This window comes from Thamnophis sirtalis, unplaced genomic scaffold, assembly GCF_051295495.1.
Source record: "Thamnophis sirtalis isolate CommonGarterSnake01/CBP01778 unplaced genomic scaffold, rThaSir2_p1.2 scaffold_11, whole genome shotgun sequence".
NCBI lineage: Eukaryota > Metazoa > Chordata > Lepidosauria > Squamata > Natricidae > Thamnophis > Thamnophis sirtalis.
In genome coordinates, this window is record NW_028261391.1 from 19,693,525 (window position 1) to 19,716,055 (window position 22,531).

Sequence of the window (22,531 nt, forward strand, 5' to 3'; positions counted from 1 at the left end):
GCGGGTCCCAGCAGAAGGGGTCTCGTTGGTGGATAGAGGCAATTGTGGCTCAGGGGCAGGAGAAGAGGCCATGGCCTGTACGACTTGTTGAACTTCAAATTGGCCGCAGGAGATTTTTGTGTCAAAACAAAATGCCCACTGAGGCTACAGAGCCTATGGACCAGCGCCACTAGGTAGCCAAGACCGCAAGGCAAGTGAGGGCGATGAAGGCCCTGCGGGGGGCTGCGGAGCCTGAGAGGAGCAGCGGCGGTGTTCCGATGGGACGGGAGCACTTAGGAATGACAGTGGCGTGCAGTGGTGTTTCTTGGCAGCGACAGCTGCTGCTCCAGGCTGCTGGTGGTCCTTGGCGGCTTTTGGAGGTGGCTGGAATGGCTGCAGTGCGAGGGGGGCACGTAGCCCAGCAGAGGTAGCAGCACAGAGCGGGGCCTCTAACGGCTGTTGCGATGAAGCACTGTTTGCTCGAGAGCTCTCTGCCAGCAATCTCCAGAGGCAAAAGCCTCAAAAATCTCCCCCAATATCCCCAGGCTAGTTGAGAGACTTAGCTTTAAAGAGATATCCTGATTCCTTCCAATTTAGATGAAATTTAGAACAAAATCCAATTAAATACGATTTAAATAACTTTTAAAGTTGAGGAGAAAGCAGTTAGCACAGCCAGTTCGATCAAACTGAGTCTAAAAAAGCAGGAGGACACTCCCCCGAGGTGATGACATCACTTTGGTAGACTCAGTTCTATTGGTTACTGACTGAGTTAACCCATGCATGACCGCTGTCTCCACCAACGTTGGAGAATTTGGGCATTGCTTGATTATTCTGATCAAAGGTCAATCCTTTCTAAAAACAAATTCTTGCTTTAAAGGAATCAACATCTTTGTAAGATCAGAATGAACACATATATACTGATAGATGCCTCTTCTATGCGAAACAAGGAACATCTGAAAACAAATCATTTGGAAAATGACAAGCTGCATTTTTAAGTTCACTTTTAAAATTAGTTACTAGAAGAGACATTAGTTCCAAAACCAAAACATTTCACAGTTCTGTTCAAAGTCATTTCCCCTCCAAATGTGCTGGGTTTCTTACTTTTAGAAAGGACCTTTGGACCAGCTGAGGGCTCCTTCTTCCTAATTAGGACTGGATATAGCGAAGTAGCCTGGGAAAAAGCACCCTGCACCTTCCATCCTCATAACTTCACATATTCTATGTTGCCTTGTTAAGCACTGAGAACAAAGTTCATTGCAGAAATACCTGCTATATCTTCTAGAAGAAAAAAGATGTCTTTTCAAAGATAGCTAGGAATGATGAAGCCAATCATACCTTCTTGCCTTTTTTCCTCCTTATTTGGTTAGATTTGGGGTGCCCAACCCCAGGCAACTACAGGTTGCAGCTCATTCAAAACCAGGCAGCAGGAGAAATGGGTAAGCACGTGTGCGTGAAGCTCCACTCACATGAGCAGAGGGTGCTTGCGCTTGCTTCTGAAGCTCCACGTGTTTGTGAAAATGGAGCTTTGCTGATGAGCGCCCTCCACTGAAATGCACTTTACTTATGCAAGTGCAGCTTTGCGCACTCGTGTAAGTGCCTGTCTCTAATATGAGTGGAGCTTCAGGCACAAGCACAAACACCCTCCGTTCACGCATGAAGCTCCATTTGTACAAGGAAAGGGCACGTGCATGCCATCATACACAAATAGAGCAGTATGTGTATATCTGTGTCCTTGCCACTCACGCACCACCCCTAGGCCACACAGGCCGCCAAGTTGGAAAGGTTGGGGACCACTGGGTTAGATCATGGAATGCTCTATTAAACTACTGACTCAAAGAAACTTTTTGGATGAGAAGTGAAATGTTTTCAAAGAAAATAATAATAGAGGCCAGTTGGCTTTTAGAAAAAAAAACACTTTTGGGACAACGATGAACCTGATTAATTGAGAATCTCCATAGACATTCATTCTATTAAACAGGAACAGATATTCAGTGCATTTATACATGTTTTTTTAAAGATTTTTATTAACAAACATGTAAAATGCACACACACACAAAAATTAGATGTACACCACATTTATACAATACAGTGTGAACAGGAACTTCCTGCTTTTTATATTAGCAATCATCAATCGATACCGCTCACCTTATATTATTTCTCCTTCTATTGTATTTCATTTAGATTTCACCATTCTTAACCCTCTTATTTTACTCATAACTATTATTTTTGAGTGTTGTTATATTCTTTCATTGATTTTTGTTTCTTTCCTCCATCCACCTATACCATTTATCCCATATCTGGTAGAATTCTGATTCTTCCTTTCCCTGTATTTTTTTAGTTAGTTTATCCATTTCGGTACAATCCATAATCTTTCTTATTATTTCATCTTCATTTGGGATTAATTTGTTTTTCCATTTCTGGGCAAAGGCACTATAAGTATATGTAGTATTAAATACTGGATTTCTTTTTTGCATTTCACCGACATAATTCCTAATAAAAAAAACTTCAGGTTTCCATTCTATTTTCACCCCCGTTATTGCCTCCAGCCAATTTTTGATCCTTTTCCAAAAATTTTTTGCCTCCTCACAGGTCTACCATAAATGATAATATGTTCTGTGTATTGATTCGCATTTCCAGCATTTTGGGGAGGTATTTGTTGAAATTTTATCTAACCTTGATGGTGTCAGGTGCCATCTGTAATTTATACATGTTAAATGACTCTATTTCTTTACATTTGATACTCATCAACTTACTCCAGAGTTTGATTATGCACATTTATGATATGGTAAAAAGTTGAATAAAATATATTGTTTATATTATAAGCTGGAAATAAAGCAAAAGGCAACTGATGTCATCATTTTTAGAGATGCAGTCAGTCATCTAGAACTCAGAGATCCCTTTTTTAAAAATTTCCTTTTTTGGGATTTTCTTGCCACTAAGCATGTTCTGTCTTTACATGGCTATTTTCCGAACTGATTTATTGATTTTTTTCCAGCTTCTGCAAATCTGTTTCTCCAAGTCTGTTAATATTCCCTGTTGTGTACAGGTTTGACTACATCAGAAGCAGCATAAAGCAACTTCACTGTTGATATATAGAATTAAATATCAAATAGAAATCTTACTGAATTGAATTGGAATTTATAGGAAGCAAGCACAGAATTAAGTTGTCAAAGAAATGAATTTGGAACCTGACACAAATTCCTACCCTCTGCATTGTACCTTTTTAGTAAACTTTTGGTTTGAGTTCTGCTAGGCAATTATCTTTCACTGTTGATGTGGGAAGATGGATTATTTTCCAATCAGTAATTCAAGTAAAGGAGCAGCCAGCCAGTCAACCTGTACTAACTGGAAAAAGAAATGTGTTATGTGTGTGTTTCCTATAACATCTTTAGCAATACAAAAAAAGTTCATGCCCCCGCCCCCAAGATCTGATGTCTTAAATGACTTTCTTCAGATCATCTTCTTACCCAGCAAAGTGTGAAATCCTCTGTTAATTCCTGCAGAATAGAATTTCTGCTTCACACAGAGACTTGAATGATGGGATGGGAATAGAAACAAGGCAGGAAACTCCCCACCCTTCACCTACTTTGGCAGTTGTGAATATAACAGGATCATTTTTGCTCAAGCCAAGTGAATGCTCTTAATCAATCATAAAGTCATTAAAGGCTGTTAGAAGGAAATAACTGATTTGATTTTGGACAACTCCTACATGTGCCCTTGGATGGGAGCAAAAGGCACATTCATAAGTTAATTAAGGACAAAGCAGCAACCATTTTAACACCCTTTAATGACCACCGTTACAGGATTTATCTGAGTTACAAGTGAAAATGACAGATAAAAGGCTAGACATTCTTTAAAAAGCATTTAACTAAAAAATAAAGTTTATTTTGGTCTTGGGATCAGGAGTTCCAAACCTATGAAAATTGGACTCTTGCCTTTTCCTATTTCCTCTACAACATAATTAGCCTGAATGACTAAAGACCCATTTCGCTGACATCTGTAGTGATGAAGTGCTTTTAGAGACTGGTCCTACACCTCAGGTCCTGTCTTCCACCAAATTTCGACTGACACCAGTTTGCTTATAGAAGCAACAGGTCGACAGGGGATGCCATCACCACAGCTCTACATATTGCACTGAGCCATTTTGCAAAATCTGGGAATTATGTCAGAATGCTTTTTATAGACTATAACTCGGCCTTTAACACCATCTTACCAGGCATTCTCATTGAAAAGCTGACTGACCTGAATTTCCCTCCCTTCACTTGCGAATGGATCAAAGACTTCCTGATGGATCATCCACAAACAATAAGGTTGAGTCCTTTACATCTTCCATGCTGAAGCTCAGCACAGGTTCCCATATTATTTGGGTACCTAAATTTGTTAGGTACCCAAATAATATGTCTAGGCAGTTTTATCATCCCAGCCAAGAGGAAGCGAATGTTTAAAAGCATTGTCTTTTTCCTCAATTGCTTTATTGTAGCTGAAGCAAGGCAAGTTTCCTGCAGATTGAAATAGATTCCCATATAGTTTCCCATATAGAACCATTGTTGTCTCTTTCTCAAAGGGTAAAATCTTGTGGCTTTAGGAGTAAACAATTCACAGCATACTGTAAGTATCCTGTGTCTATAAACCCCTTTCACTTGATTGATGGGAAGTTTCTCAGGGGCAAAGGTGAAACAAAGACAGACTAAAGCAATCAGTTTTCAGTGAGGTAGAGGGATGAAATGTTTGCCAGGCTGACAAAGGCATCCAGTGGCCATAATGGGTGTGACACAAATTATGTATTTTGTGTAGTTGGCATGATTCTATGATACATGTCACTTGTTCACCTTATTCCCATTTTGTGAATATCATTGAGTGCTATTAAGAACAAATTCTGAGGCCTCTTCTTATGGCTTAGGTCCTGGCCAACTACTTCAACTTTAGACTGGTCCAAAGGGACTTTTAGGAAGCAAACATTTTGCACTTTCTGATCCTTCTATATAGAGGATTTCTGCCTCTCCAAATTGGGGTCTCTTCCACTTTTACCAGAATCAGCTTAATGCGTTTTTCTTAGATAACAGAAAAAAAGATTTTCAACCTTTGAAAGCCTCCATGATAAATTATCCATATCTCCAGAAGGCTGTTTTACTCATTAATAGTTTCGTACTCATGAAATTCCTCCTCAGTTTGAATTTTGGAATGACTCTGTAAAGCCTTTTGATTCTTCTAACCTTGAGCACTACAGAGAATAAATCAATACCCTATTCCCTGTGATAATCCTTCAAATATTAGTAGACCTGTATAATGCTCCCTCTATTTTCTTTTCTTTAGACTAAACATATGCAATTCTTTTAACCATTATTCATAGGATGTAGCCGCTAAACCTCTCACCAAATTTTTCTCTTCGCTTACTCTTTCCAATTTCTCAGAATAAAGCATTTTTGTGTTGTGGCAATCCAAAATTACACATAGAGCCCATTGTTTACCTCCCTTCATATAGATAGATATTCATTAAGAACTACACACTTGCTATGATTGTTTAATCATCTATGAATTCAGCTACCCTATTTCCCCGAAAATCTTGCAAATGTCTGTAAGATTTTTTTTTCTTTTGATTCATAGAGATCTGTATGTATCTCCCTCAGATACAAAACTGAGCGGCTATACCCTGTTTCTTTGAAAATAAGACCTCCCTGGATAATAAGCCCAATTGGGATTTTGAGTTCATGCACTAAAATAAGCCCTTCCTGAAAATAAGCCCTCCCTGAAAATATTGCAACACAGCAGCAGCCCTGAGGTGACCACGTTCGCCGCCTCCTGCACCTCAAAAATAATAAGACCTACCCAAAAATAAGGCCAAGTGCTTATTTTGGGGATCAAAAGAAAATAAGACCCTGTCTTATTTTGGGGGCAACACAGTAGTTGTGGGACTAATCATACCACATCATTGCATTTTATCAAACCTTGCTCTTTATTCTTTATGATCCAAGTATACAACAGCAACCAAAAACCTGAAACCAAATAGCCTATTTATGAGCCTCATTAATTTGTATGAATTTTCAAAACATATTCTGAACTGGACTTCAAATTCCTAACATAAAGTTAATAGATCCTTGTTGCATTTTTGCTATTCTACAAATAAATTGCTTAAGTAGTTAGATTTTAGATGCTTTGCGAGTATAAATAAAAATGTTTTTAATAAGATGATCAGTTGTGGAAGTGGTGATTGTGTTTAACTTGCCAAAACAATTTTTGCCATCATTGTTTAACTAATTACTAAATATGTGTTACATACTGTATCTCTGAAGTCTCAACTATGTTCCTGAGCATAACAAGGACAATAAACTTTTGATTGTGGTAAGCACAAGTGCCAAAGGCACATATTGTATCAATAGATATTATATAAATTACTGATTGGTTAGGCATCACTGGTAGAATTGTATTTATTGAGATCCCTGCTTCAGTTTCTATCATCCCCTAATAATTTCCAAAAGTATGTTGATCTATAGAATCATAGAATTGTGGAATTAGAAGGAACCAAAAGGAACATTTAATCTGACCCTCTGTAGTGTGCAGGAAAACTAATTAAACCATTCTTGAGAAACTAATTAAACCATTCTTCTTAAAAGCCTCCAGAGATGGAAAACTCACAGCTTCTGTTAGGTAGGATATTCCATTATTATACAGATCTCACCATCAAGTGTTTTCTTATCTTTAAATGAAATTTAGGTAGCTGAAACTTATAATTGCTGATCCTGTTTTTTGTAGAAATGGAAAATAGCTCTTGACATTCTTCCCCCAACACTAATATGAGGTCTAAGTCTGAATTCTTCTGCACCATGACTAATGATTGCAAGTAGCAAATATATCACTCACTGATCCTAAACAAATATTTCATTCACTGGAATACTTTTTTTCTTTAAATTTGTTTTTCATACTAATATGTTACTTTGGATAGTAAATAGTAGTTTAATGTTTGCACCTTCCAGCAGCTACATGTCAGAAGCTGTTTTTGTGAGATAACTAAGTCTTGACTCTTTATTTAGAGCAGGGGTGGAGAATTATGGCCATTTTGTGACATGGCCTTCAACTCCCAGAATTCCTGAGCCAGCATGGGAATTCTGGAAGTTGAAGTCCATAAATCATAACAGGACCATAGTTCCCCACATCTGGTCTAGAGACTAACTGGTCTGGAGGGGACAAAGTGGCTGAAGGGGAGCTATTCTTTGCTTAATTATGGGTGGAATTGAGGATAATCCTGGCTTCTTGGCTACTAGTAGATTGGCATGTGGAGATCATAACTGGAAAGGTTCTGCAGTTTCAAATGGAACACCAATTGCCACTCACATTGGACTGATATGCACCAGCAATAGTAACTCAGATCATAGTAGAATAATTTAGACTGAATGAACCATACAATGGTTGTGTATATGTCTGTGTTTATGACAGCTTATTTGTTGGTAGATAACAATTACTGTAGGCTTTCATTCATTGTCTGGGTACAATGCAAAATGCTGGGTCTAATCTAAAAGTCTGATATGGTATACTTTTCTACAGCTAATAACAGATGATGGTTGGGATGAGAGTGTAAGAAAATTCACATTTCCTCTGTTCTCCAGATGCATTATTGATTGGCATCTTTGCACTTGGTTGAACCGATAACTAATCTGCTTCTTCCACTCAAAAGTCTTCGCGTTTTGGTGCATTTAGGTTATCTTGGTGTGATCATGGAACACAGGAAGCTTCCTTAATAGTGAATCAGAGTATTGATACAACTATTTCAACATTGCCAACATTAACTGGCAGTGTCTCTGCAGGCTTTCAGCCAGGAGTTTTTCCATCCATTCCTTAAAATGCTGAAAACTGTCCTTGATGTGCTTTATTGCTAGCCATGGCCCTGTGGACTTGGCCTTTTACTTCAGCAATGTACATACATTCTTCTTTTGGATCTAATTTAAGGGCAAATGACGGATCTTTCAAAAACAGTGAGCTAGAAAATATCTCCAGACAAAATATCACAATCACACACAGGGAAAGGTATTCTTCAAGTAAAGGTCAGCTCCTGTGACCATGTACTTTTATTGGTAACAATACAAACATGCTTTGCCATTAAAGATAGTCCTCGGTTTATAACCACAGATGGAACCAGAATTTTCCATCGCTGAGCAAGGTAAGTTCCTCCAATCTTGTGACCTCTTTAGCCATAGTTCTTAAGCAAATCATTGCAGATGTTATATTAATCTCATATTCATTAAATGAATCTGCTTCCTCCCATTGACTTTGCTTGTCAAAAGATGGTTTGGAAGATTGCAAGTAGCAATAATGCGATCCTGAGATACTGCAAATATTGTAAATACAAACCAGTTACCAAGCACCTGAATTTTTAATCACATATCCATGGGTATGCTGGGATGGTCAAAAGTGGGAGGATTCATCAGAAGTCACTTTTTTCAGTGACATTGTAACTTTGAATGATTGCTAAATGAACAGTTGTAAATTAAGGGCTGTTTTTATTTTTTCTGATACATGATTAGGATTTTTTAAAGTGGTTAAAGACACTTAGCTATATATATATATATATATATATATATATATATATATATATATGTAGGTAGGTAGGTAGGTAGGTAGGTAGGTAGGTAGGTAGGTAGGTAGGTAGGTAGGTAGGTAGATAGATAGATAGATAGATAGATAGATAGATAGATTTTTTATTTATTTATCAGCACAAATACAACAAAACAAACAAACAAACAAACAAACAAACATACATACATACATACATACATACATAAATATGTTGTATTTGTGCTGATAAATAAATAAAGGGAGACTAGTATAGATTGATTTCAAGCTATTTAGCTCTCATCAGCTAGCCATACCCTTACTGGGATTTGAACCTGGGCTATATTACATACTAGGCAGCCATCTTAGCCATTAGGCTGCAGGCTCTTATCCGTTATCAGCGAAGCCAGGGTGAAAGGTATCTGTTAGATTTTTACAACCCCCGGTATGCCCAAATATGGGAGGAAGATCACTACTTCCATTCTCTGTCCTTCGGCTCGTCACAAGAGACCATCCAGGCAGAAACCCAACCCTGGATGGTCTCTTGTGACAAGCCGAAGGACAGAGAATGGAAGTAGTGATCTTCCTCCCATATTTGGGCATACTATGGGTTGTAAAAATCTTATATACACATACATACATACATACACACACACACACACACACACACACACACACACACACACACACACAAACACACATACACACACACACACCTGGGGCAAATATGGGAACTTACCCCATTGCTCAGTGCTCATGTCTCAAACCCATATTCCCATATTTGCCCCAGCTCCTGTCCACCTAACAGTTTGAAAGCATGCAGATGTGAGTAGATAAATGGGTACCACTTCAGTGGGATAGTAAGAGTGTTCAGTGTCCCTCAGGGTATAGTCATGTTAGCCACATGGCTGTAGAAGTGTCTTCGGGCAATGCTGATTTCCTTGGTTAAGAAATGAAGATGAGCTTCCCCTAGAGTTAGGGGAAGGAGAGGGGAACTAAAGAAGTTTCTTGGGTGAGACGTGAAACATCTTCAGGGAAAAACAAACTCCAATTGCCTTTTGAAAAAGCACCTTTGGGACAACCATGATCTGAATGACTGAGAATCTCCATCAACCTACAGCAGAGTCATACACAGTGTCTCAAGTCAGCTTTATTTTATATATAACTGTGGCCTTATATCCTATCTATATTAAGTGATGGAAATTAAGATAGTATAAGTGAGATTTCCCATTATCTGATACAGCCAGGCCAGACTTATATAATTTCAACAAGGTTTCAGTGGAGGCTAGAAATTAAAGTACTATAATTTTGGGGCTACGACTTTCTCATCTCTCGTATAGCTTACTTATTTAATCAATTTCCTGTCTCAAAAAATGGCTCACTTATTTGCGTGTTGCCTGAAGCCTATATGCTATTTTTGCTGGATTCTAAATTATATTTTTATTTTTTGTCCAACTGGAACACAATGAGTCAGATTTCACTTGTGGGAAATTTTAGTTGTGGGAGCATTTTGGATAAATTTAAACCCTGTTACATGTGATAAATGAGCTCATGGAGAAAAGGGGGACAAAAACAACAGATTTATGTTTGTAACAGATTTTACCTCAGGGCTGAGACAGTATGTAGAACAGTGTTCAATGGATCCTTTCTAAGCCAATGGTACAGCTGCCTCCAAGTGATAGATGGGACTGGCAGAGCTGTGAGAATTTCATCCAGAAAATAAGAAAGGAGAGAAGAAAGGTGCCAGCCCAAATTAATAACTGCAAAATGATATATGTTTTAAGTTAGGGCCCCAGGCACACCGGTCACTTCATTTGCAAGGGTGAGTCAGATATTCATTTTTTAAAAAGCTAATAATATATGCAGTCATCAAACACTGATTGTTGACATAATCTAAATTCCCAACTGATGCAGTAAAGCCGGGAAAATTCACCCGCATCGCGTTACCCAGTCAGGAGGTTTCCTAAGCTTCTAGATGGAAACCTATGCGAGGCAGCTTATGCAAATGACAACTCCTGTGATAAAGTGCCCCCCTACCTAGGGGACAATAAGGTTGGAGACAGAGAAAGCAGCACTCCTCTATCGTGCAACTGTTTGTAATACTTGGGGAAAATTCGTAGATAAAGTAAGCTCATGCAACTATAATAAAGTAAAGCACAGTTACACAGAACTCAACACATAGCCTTAAGACAACCAACACATCAAAATAGTTGTTATGACATAGAAAGGTAAAGGTTCCCCTTGCACATATGTGCTAGTCGGTCCCGACTCTAGGGGGTGGTCTCATCTCCATTTCAAAGCCAAAGAGCCAGCGCTGTCCAAAGATGTCTCCGTGGTCATGTGGCTGGCATGACTAAACATCGAAGGCACACGGATTGCTGATACCTTCCGACCAAAGGCGGTTCCTATTTTTCTACTTGCATTTTTACATGCTTTCAAACTGCTAGGTTGGCAGAAGTTGGGACAAGTAACGGGAGGTCACTCTGTTACATGGTGCTAGGGATTCAAACCACCAAACTGCTGACCTTCCTGGTCTTAGCCACTGAGCCACCACGTCCCATTTGTCCCCTATGACACATAGGGTCAGGAAATTCCACAATCCCATAGCTAGCATATTTGTTCGTTATCTGGACCAAAGGTTATGACACCCGAATTAAAAGGCAATGCATATGAAAGATACCAAAATGTGAGTGAGTGAAGGGTTACCCATTTCTAATATATACTGTATGTGAAGTTGTGAACTGCAAAACTTTAAACACCTACTAGATGAAAGCAAAAAAATTATCACAATTTTCTGCATGTTTTGCTATCATTTATAGTTCTCTCGACTAAGCCTCTATTTCTTCCTTCCATCTGTTCCTTTCCAGTCTTAACCATCTTTATATACTTTCAGAATAAACAAGTTAAGGTAACTTCCTAATTGATGTTGCTTAGCTTACATTTTGAAAAGCATAGAGTATAATGGCCTAAGGGGAGAAAAATGGGCAATTAAAACTGGCATGAGACATTATCTTATCTTATCATCAGCTAAATCATTAAAATGGAAATATAAGTTCTATTCTTTTTTATTTCAACAACAACAACAAACCCACAAATGTTATTGGTTTGCAATGCGGATGTGTTCAATTGAACACTCCTGTCTATGGTGTGAAAGCATGGTAATAATTCTAGACAATGGAAACACATGATGATAAAGCAGTATCATTCTCAATGTACTGTATATTCAAGTCAACTCTGTTCTCAATGTTGTCCCAAAGGTGCTTTTTCAAGAGGCAACCAGATTCTCAGAGAGAAATGGAGAAGATTCTTGGATGAAAAGTCAAGGAAAAACAACGAAAGTCCAGCTGCCTCTCGAAAAAGCATCATGACCTGGATGACTGAGAATCTCCATAGGCAATGTTGTTGATATCAAAATAATTGCTATTTGGGCATAAGCATGAAAGCATGCTAAAACAGGCAAAATCTCAAAACATTTCATTATGTTTCTGATGTTTTTTTTAAAAAAATGATGACTTTAATGGAAATGGGAGAGTCTATCAATCTAAAATAAAGATTGCTATTTTCTTTTTCAAAGTTAAATGACAGTTTATTATCATTTTTTTTTGGTAGCATACTCACATAGTCATGAGGGTTCTCCATGAAGCACAAAGTGGTATCTCAGAAATAGCCATCCTCACATGCTACAAAATAAAGAATGGATTCAGATTAAAACCTGATCCTGGTTTTCTTATCAATTTGCCTTATTCTAAACAGCAACTGAAAATGCTGACATTTATAGAAGTATGGATTTCAAATGCCAGCATGTTCAACTATTGCCATGCTGACTTGGAATTATGGGAGCTGTATAAATATAATGAAGGCAATTAAGGTAGGTCACAAAACACTCACTAGATGGTGTACATATCACATCATCCAAGAGTCTGGTTGATCACTTTGAATTTCTATCCTAGGAAGTTATTCTACTCTACTGGAATACACACACCTTTTAAACTTCAGTAAGATATATAAATAGGATTTAGGAAATATATAGTTCATTTATTACATGAAATTCTGTGTTTGCACCATTATAATGTAGTTTCTTTGTTGACACTGTAAATAGGGAGTTTCTCTGATAATCCTGAGATGTGACGGATGTCCAAGGAAATTCGTGAAATTGATTCAGCTACTCTACCAGAGAATGTCAGGACAGGCTCTATGCAACAGTGACATATCAGCTTCACTTTTGATTTCCAATGAGGTAAAACAGATTTGTGTGCTAGCCCTAGTTCTATTTAATGTGTTTTCACTTGCATGTTGTTAGGTGCTGTCCAGGGTCTGAAGGAAAGAGTATACATCGGGTAGCAATTGGACAGCTCTTCCTTAGATCTTCCCTGCTTGAATGTAAATGTCTCATTATATAGTTATTAAAAGAAACCTCTTTGCTGATGACTGTGCACTTTTGGTGCACAAAGATAGTAACCTATAGTTGGTGCTTAACAAATTCTCTGTCCACCTAAACAAGACTGAAATCTTTTACAAGCCAAAGTGAAATATTGAGCCCTTAGAACTAAAAATCACTGTTGATGACACCCAGCTGACAAATATAAACAGTTTAAATTATTTAGGAAGCATCATCTTGAGCAATTAGTCTTTGTACAAAGAAATCAACTCCAGGATTAGTAAATCAGGGGCTGGGATGGGTGTGTATTAGAGTGCTCAGTCAACATAACATCTGTATCACTACAAAGCTGAAAGTCTACAAGTTTGTGGCTATTCTTCTCTCTTACGTGGATGTGAATTCTGTACCAAATGCCTGACAAACAACTGCACAAATTTCACATGGGTATTCTCTACTTCATCCTTCATTTTGTTGATGAGACCATTTATCTCACCCAGAGATCCTGCCTTGTACAGAGTTCACCGGCTTTGAGTCCTGATACAGATGTGAATGGTGAGATACATCAGGGGTGGGTTGCTGCTGGTTTTACTACTGGTTTGCAATAGGCAACCAATGCGCAGAACAATTTACAGCGGCCGCCCAGCAATGGTGAGGGAACCAGTTTGGGGGCATGGCAGGCCTGAATTCCATTACCAGTTTGGCTGAACCAGGCCGAACCAGGAGCAACCCACCATTGAGATACATCATAAAATGTACGACTGCTGTATCTCTTGCCAGTTGCTGTATAGTGTTACAAGAATCTGGGAAGAGACCTCAAGATTGATCATGCAAGTGCCATAAAGACACCATGAAAGACATTGTCAGCCAGCCATCCTCAGCAACCAAGAAAGAAACAACTCAACTCCATTTTGCAGAATTAAGAGTACTATTACTGGTTAGGGAGATAGCAGCTAAGCAAAGCAAGATCTGAGGCAAAAGCGCGCGTAATCATAGATATCAATATGTGACCCAACTCCCTCCCCCTGGTAACCCCATCTCATAGTCCAATCTGCACAACCCTCAGGTGTCATGTGGGTTCCATCTTCAAAAAGCATCATCAGGTTGGTATGCTGGACAGTTGGCCTTGGTGGGCAAATCCATTATCTGCAGCATGCGCAGTAGATGGTGAGAACAAAACTCCTTTTTTTTTCAATCACTCCTTTACTTAAACTTTCCCTCCCAAATACCATGCCTCCCCCTCCCCGTTTCAATGACAGCCGAAAGCAAGTAGCGAAACAGAGACTGACAGACACACTAACCCACTGTGATATTTAACCAAGGGAAGTAAAACTGTAGCTGCTGACAGAATACGCTGGCAAATCTGGTTCTATGAAGCCTCCACTGGCTTTGAAGACAGGCACAATCAAAAACTGATAGAAAACACGAGCAGCATCACCAAATAACACTCACTACAGTAAAGGACTTCCAATGACCCTACTGTGCTAGGCACTTCCAGGCTGGGCCAGCACAGCCACCTCCCTTCCACAGATGAACTGCACAACAGTGTATCTTCAAACCTGAAGGACTATTATATATACTTTAGTATGAAGTGCAAACACACATAGTATGATTTATAATTCGTGGCTTACAGACCACAATTTAGCATGATTTGCCAACACAGGAACAAAGTAATAGAATCTAGACATGCTGCCTCTTTCTAGTAAAATGTTGCTGGTAATAAATGAGGTTGGATAAAAAGTAAATCCCCCAATATTAATGGATGTTCCCTTCAATTGAACTTCACTACTAAATGCAGGTTGTACTATCATGATAACTCTGTGGCTGTGGATACTGTGCTTCGCTGGATCAAAAAAAAATGTAAAGATTAACAGAGAAAAGCTGATTTGTATGATTAAGAATCAAGTGGATAACTTGTGATCAATAATTTTCACCTGAAGAATGAATTTTGAAGAATTAAGGAATTTGGCAGATATTTTGGAAGGAAATGGCTATCAATGCTGGCATTTCTCAGGAATGTGTAGGTCAAATTATTGATGATACTCAATGTCGATGGTTTGTATAAGATGGTTTCCTTGTATTTTGAAAGCAGAGATTAATGTTCAGGAATTGAAATTTTCCAGCAATTGTTTTTTACGCTATGACAAAGGAGGTAAGGATTTTTTTTCCCCCACAATATCATGACAATTGAAAAAACACAGACCCAGAACTATAATATCCATGAAGTAGCATCACAAACCTTCACCTGCAGAAAAGAATTGAAAACACCGGCTTTGACAGGAAAGCTCATGTTTAGGGACAGAATGTTTTGGTGTTATTCATAGGGATTTCCTTGAATTTAGCACTACTAGCATCTCAAATTCCTTCATGGATTACTGCCTTGTTGTGGCAAAAGGACTTGCATAGCTCAATGAAGCTATGAGCTCTGCCATGCAGGGCCACCCAAGATGGACAGGTCATGCAGAGGGCTCTGACAAAACGTGATCCACTGGCGAAGGAAATGGCAACCCACTCCAGTATCTTGGCCATGAAAACCCCATGGACAGCATTGCCCATGTGGTCGCGATGGCTCGGACATGACTTCACAAGTAACAATCAACTCAAAGCACTATACTTCAACACTCAAAACTTTGGAAAAAATGAAAAAGCAGAGTTTAGCAGCAGTTTGCTGCAATGTGACACTAGCGCTCACATCTCCCAAGCCACCAAAAAGGCATTTGCAAAGATGGATCTCACCACCATATCCCCTCTACCATACAAGTTATATCTTTTTCCAAAATTGATGGAATTTTTTATTGAAATCTATTTAATTCATTAATATGAAGAGGTAGAAAGGATTGTCAGGATGGATTGAAAAAAAAGAAGTGTGGAGCTTTTTCATGATACCTTTAAAAAAGCTTGTCTACCACTGGCAGAAATGTGCAATGAATAGTGATGATTATGGAGACATAAATACAGACTACAAAATAACTCATTTCAAAGATTATTTTCCTGTTCCATTAATTAAAATATTCTTTTTAAAAATGAAGTTTTGGAGATGAAGACATTTCATTCAGCCTTCATCATTTACTCCTTATTAGCTGAAATTCTCTGGAGATACACTCTGAGGGTGTCATTCTAAATCTAACCCTTATAGTAATCCAATCTCTATTCACATGCCTTAATATGATGTTCTTGATTAACTCCAACTTGCTCCAACTGTGGAGAAGAAGAAATTTGACAATCATTTGTCTCAAATGGTGTAGGGTCTCTTGCTTGAGCAGAAGGTTGGATTAGAAAACCTCCAAGGTCCCTTCCAATGCTGTTATTCTGTTAACTATGTGCCTGAAGAGAGATTTCTCTCAGTTGCATCGTATTGTTAGCCCCTAAATATCTAAAATTTACTTATAAGTTTCTTTGGGGGATTATATCTACTTTCACAGAATTGTTCATACAATGGATAGTGCTACTCTTGTATCCATCTTATAAATTGTCATAATAATGAATCTCCTCAATTTGAGACCTGAGGTACCCAGGTTTGCATTGCCTGTAGAGACTCTCTGTCATCCAGGTCATGGATGTCCCAAAGGTGCTTTTTCAGGAGGCAACTGGACTTTCTTGTTTTTTTCTTTTGAAGAAGAAAAACTAGCAATACAATTTGGGATGAACACCCTTTGAATGGTGTGGGAATAGGAATGGATTTCCCAAGGAAAAGAAATGCAGACTACAGGAACCAGGAGCACTGCTCAGGTGACCCCGAGGACAGAGATAAACCTCCAAATCTTCCAAGTGCTTCAAGACCCTCTAAAAGGATGCAAAGGATCAGCTGTCTTCAAGGAATATAAATCCTTCCATTCCCCACTATCCTATCAGAGCTGAAGAAGCTTCTTGGATGAGAAGCAAAATTTTCAAAAGAAAAAAAATGAGAAATGAAAACACATTTGGGACAGACAGGTTAGCATTGCAACTGATCTCTGCACCATGTTTGTTGAAGATTCATTCTCACAAACAGGAAGCAGGGAACAAAACAGTGCAAAGGCATGCTGATTTGCCAACATTGCAGCTTGAAGGCCGCAAGAGAATTACCTGGATAAGAAGAAATGCCTTCAGGATAATGTCTAGAAGAGCATTTATGGAGCATTAAGGGAAGATCACTTGTCAGGCAAAGTGACTGACCCAGATTGGGTGAAGACTCTGGAAGGGAATTTTAATGAATTCCTGCAGCGTTAAAGCTATGCTGAACAGGAAAGAGCTCTGAGTTATGCATAGTGACACAATAAAGCACACCAGAGGGAAGTCCAAGGCAAAGTTTCAGCGAGATGATGCTTTATGAAAGATTGGAAAGGGCATAATGAGAATAAAGTTGGCAGAAACCATCCCTCATTGTTATGGAGACATTCAAAGCAAACTGGCTGAAGATGGGATACCTCAACTATATTCTTTCAGAGCCATTTTTAACATCTCCACTCTCATTCCTGGGGTGATTAGAAACTGTGACGATAAAGCTAGTGGACATCTTATTATTGAATTATACTTGCTTCTGAAAAACTGCTTCTTAAGGAGGTCAAATGCAGGAGAAAGTTACTAACCCAATAGTTTTGTTGGTAAAAGGAACTGTGATATATTTTCTATATTTTAAACACTTGCTTATCAAATTGTCTCAAAGCAATTTTACATCTTTTTAAAAAAATTAAAACTGTTAATCCGAGAAAATAAAAATGAGAATGTCAGCCTTGTGAGTTAGTTCAGACAAGAAGCACAACTAGAAATGATTGCTTCTTGGTCTTTTGGCTAAGATCAAGTGTAATGTAAATACTAGCTCTATTTTATACTAAAGTTACATTAACAGAACAATAGCAGTTTGACAGCACATTTTTGCCCCATTGTCTTTATAGCCCAAGAACAGTGGTGGGTTCGGGATCCCGTCACAACCGGTACACTGCAACGGGGCTGGACATCCACCACATGCAAGCGTGCAGTGCACACATGCACACCCAATAATCATGACGCTCCAGCTGCTTGGCGGAGCATTAAACAGGTGCCATATGCTCCGTGAGCATGCGCAAATGCCCCGGTTGGCTCAAATAGAGGTAAGGAGAGCAGGCGGGCGGGTAGGCCCTCCGCAGCACCATACCTGAATGGTGCCTGAGGCTCTCAGCAGGCACCGGTACGTACCAGCTGGAACCCATCACTACCTAAGACACTATGTGGAAAATATCTCTTCTGACATTTACCATACCCACATTATTTCTGTGGTCTAAGTTACTGCCTACCTCCTTGCCCATTTCCCAAGGTTATTCCCACGTCACTAAAAATAAGACACACTGGTGAGTAGTTTCTTGACAAGAAGAAGACAACTGACAATCAGCAGAGAGCTGAAATAATGTTGCAGGAGTGCATTACCTGCCTGGTACTCATATCTAACTTGGGACAGACAAGCTGCCAGGAGTCTTCAAACCCACAAATGACTATCCCTTCCTATTGATTCATATGATGATAAACAACTTAGATGTTTATCTAACAAAATGAAATTCAATGGTGAAAAAAGTAAGGAACTACATTTAAAAACAAAATCCACAGGTACAGTATATATGATACCTTGCTCAATAATAGTAACTGTGAGATGGATCTTGGCATCCTAGTGGACATCCATTTAAATATGAGTCAGCAGTGTCCAGCAGCTGCCAAAAAAGCCAACACAGTTCTAGGCTGCATAAGCAGAGGGACAGAATCAAGATCACATGAAGTGTTAATACCACTTTATAAATGCCTTGGTAAGGCCACCCTTGGAATACTGCATCCAATTTTGATTGCCACGATGCAAAAAAGATGCTGAGACTCTAGAAAGAGTGCAGAGAAGAGAAATAAAGATGAATAGGAGACTGGAAGCTAAAACATATGAAGAACAGTTTCAGGAACCGGGTAATTCTAGTTTAATGAAAAGAAGGACAGGACTAGAGGGGACATGATAGCAGTGTTCCAATATCTCAGGGGCTGCCACAAAGAAGAAGGAATCAAGAATAAATGGTATTCAGCAGGTTCTTACCAGTTCTGGCGAACCACTAGTGGAAATTTTGAGTGGTTCAGAGAACTAGTAAATACCATCTCTGACTGGCCCCACTCCCATCTATTCTCTGATTCCCGAGTCCCAGCTGATCCGGAGGAAATGGGGATTTTGCAGTAGCCTTCCCCTGGAGTGGGGAGGAAATGGAGATTTTACAATATCCTTTCTCTACCATGCCCACCAAGCCATGCCCACCAAACCATACCACGTCCACCAAGCCACGCCCACAGAAATAGTAGTAAAAAAACCCACCACTGGAGTCAAGCTACTCTCCAAAGTACCTGAGAGCAGGATAAGAAGCAATGGGTGGAAACTAATCAAGGAGAGAAGCAACCTAGAACTAAGAAGAAATTTCTTGACAGAATAATTAATGAGTGGAACAACTTGTCACCAGAAGTTGTGAATGCTCCAACACTGGAAAATCCCTTCCAACTCTGTTATTCTGTTTTCTGTTTAACACTGCCAGAAAAAAATGACTTGGAATGAGAGGATTTACTGAGGAAGGTGAAGGATCTGGGAATGCAAGAATTTCACCAATCTTTCTAACTGAGGAACATGGCCTAAGACAACAAACTTCTGGAAGTGAAAAACTGATGCTCCCCAGAACTGTTTGAGTTCCATAACTGTCGACTGCACTACCAACATTAGAACTTTTAGAAAAAAGAAACAAGCTACACATCAAGAAGAGTAGAAAGAATGCCCTCAAATCTTATCTGGAGGATATTAAATTACATCAAAAGTAGGAAGACATCAAAAATTCAATTATAATGCCAAGGACAACAGTGCAAGAAACAAATGAGGAAGCATAAAGTGGACAAATATGCTGCCTCAGGCATGGTGGGATAAAACATGGTGGGATGACAAACTCAATTGCAAACATAGTCCTATATGGCTACAATTTATTCAAAAGAAACATATCCAGGCCGAACCAGCAGCAACCCATCTCTGATTCTTTCCCTTTCTTGCTAATAATTTCATTTGTCAGAAGCTGGAAGGAGGAACCATCCTGGATCTAATCTACCATCCCAGACTCAATTCTTTCCAAGAGGGAGGACTGGTTGAAGAAGCAAACATTACTAAAGGTTTGGGAGTCACATATCATCAACCATGCTAATCTTGAAATTATAATATATTGAAGAGTTTAGTATGTGTAAAGGTAAAGGTTCCCCTCACACATATGTGCTAGTTGTTCCCGACTCTAGGGGGTGGTGCTCATCTCCGTTTCAAAACCAAAGAGCCAGTGCTGTCCAAAGGTTATGTGGCCGGCATGACTAAACCCTGAGGGTATGGAACACTGTTACCTTCCTACCAAAGTGGTCCCTATTTTTTTACTTGCATTTTTACAAGTTTTCAAACTGCTAGGTTGGCAGAAGCTGGGAACAATAATAGGAGCTCATTCCATTACGTGGCACTAGGGATTCGAACCGCCAAACTGCTGATCTTTCTGATCAGAGCCACTGTGTACATACATACATACATACATACATACATACATACATACATACACACACACACACACACACACACACACACACACACACACACACACAATATATATATTTAATATATTATTTCAAATAGTTGGATTTCAGTGAAGTGAGAAAGTAGATCACTAGTTAGGTCAGGGGAGACTGGGAAAGAGGAAAATTATTTTCAAAACTGACCAGGCAAGGATAAGATGGAAATTTCAGACTTATCTTTTAGTTTATTCTAGCCATTACAGAGGTTATAGAAACATCAAACAGTTTACAGTAATGTACTTTTATTACTTAATAAAGCTTGGGGTAAGTAAAGTCAACTTACTAGTAGCCAAGAGTCTGCATCTTAACCTCTTTTTCTTGGTGTTAAGTTTACTCAGTGTGATCTGTATGAATCTAGTTTTGGTAATGCAATGATGATATAGGCTTGATATATCTAATGATATGAAATCCTAAAGGAGGAACATATATGGGAAATTCTGCAAAATGCTGAAGGTGCATCTGCCTATTAAAGTAGGAACGGATGAAAGAAAAATGGAAGGCATGGAAGAGACCAATAGGGGTACCTACAGCTTTCTGAAATGCTTGATAGGAAAAAGGAACATATATATAAAAATGGAAGAAAATGTGTATAATCCAAAGCAATTGCCAGGGATTGAAACAAGGTTTTAGCACAGAATGTGCTGAGCCTTATGGCAAATGTTCAAAAGAACACAAGGGGGAGGGGAGTAAACAGAAGTAAAATGAAAGACAAAGAAGCTGTAGTTCTATTATAAAGAAAATGCAATGGACTGGTAGTGAGACGTCATCTCATAGTGTTGATTTGTGTTCTCTCAGAATGAAAACAAAGATCTATCTAACTAATGATGTTATGAGTGAGAGTGATGGAGCTAGAACTCAGGATAATCAAACAAGAGTGTAGAAGAATACATAATGGTCAGTAACTGTCCCATTCTATTCTGCCTTGGTCAATCTGACTTGGAATTCTATGTCCAGCTTTGGGCCCCACAGTCTATGAAAAAGTAAAATCCACAGAAGATGGCTACAAAAATAGCAAGAAGATTGGAAATCAAATTCTACAAGTGAAAACTTTTTTAAAAATAAGCTTAGGCAGCAGAAAAGAAGAATGAAGGAACAGTCTGAGACAGAGAATAACAGAACTGAAAGGGCCCTTGGAGGTCTGCTAGCCCAAACCCTGCTCAAACAGGAGACTATATACTGTATATCCATTTCAGACAAATGATTGTCCAATCTCTTCTTTAAAACGTCTAGTGTTGGAGCACCCACCACTTCTGAAGACAAGCCTAGCAGATTAACTGACACTGATTAATTGTTCTAACTGTAAGGGAAATTCTCCTTATTTCTAGGTTGGTTCTCTCATTGATTAGTTCCCATGCATTGCTTCTTGTTCTGCCTTCAGGTGCTGTGGAGAATAGGTTGACCCATTCTTCTTTGTGGCAGTCCTTGAGATATTGGAATATTGCTCTCATGTCACCCCTTAAATTCCATTAAATTCCTGCAATTGTTCTTCCTGTGGTTTAGCCTAGAGTCCTCTAATCAACTTTGTTGCTTTCTTCTGCGCTCTTTCTAGCAAGTACAGTAAGTACCAGAACCAACAGGTTAAAATTATAGTGAAATAGATTCAACTTACCTTTTAGGAGGAGTTTCCTGACATTAACCAATGGAATAGGTTACTTCATCAAGTATTATGAGGCCTTTACTGGAGGTCCTCAAATAGAGGTTGGAAAGCAGAGGTGGGTTGCTCCCGGTTCGGACCAGTTTAGGTGAACCAGTAGTGGTAATTGGGTCTGAGTCGCTGAATCAATAGTGACGACTGACTGGCCATGCCCCTGATTCCTTCTAGGAAACTTATGGCTTTTCCACATCCTAAATCCTCTGGTGGTCTATTTTTGGGAGTTTTTCCCCTCTCTTCCCTTCCTCCTTCCCTGCTTTGGAATCCCAAAAATTTTCGCCACTGTTTTGGTGGGTGTGGCTTGGTGGGGGGTGTCATGTCACTGAGAGTCACATGCCCTCCCAGCCACACCCACAAAACCAGTAGTGAAAAAATTTAGAACCCACCACTGCTGGAAAGCCAACTACAGTAACTAAATA

The 22,531-nt window shown here is 39.1% G+C and overlaps 1 long non-coding RNA gene across 2 annotated transcripts in view; it reads right to left on the reverse strand.

Annotated features, from left to right (window-relative positions):
• Positions 1–22,531, reverse strand: part of LOC148043549 (uncharacterized) — a 67,952-nt gene that overhangs the window by 31,710 nt on the left and 13,711 nt on the right. For both annotated transcript variants that reach the window (XR_015697993.1, XR_015697994.1), the window contains exon 2: positions 12,142–12,203. This is a non-coding gene — a long non-coding RNA (uncharacterized LOC148043549). The remainder of the gene's footprint in view (positions 1–12,141; positions 12,204–22,531) is intronic.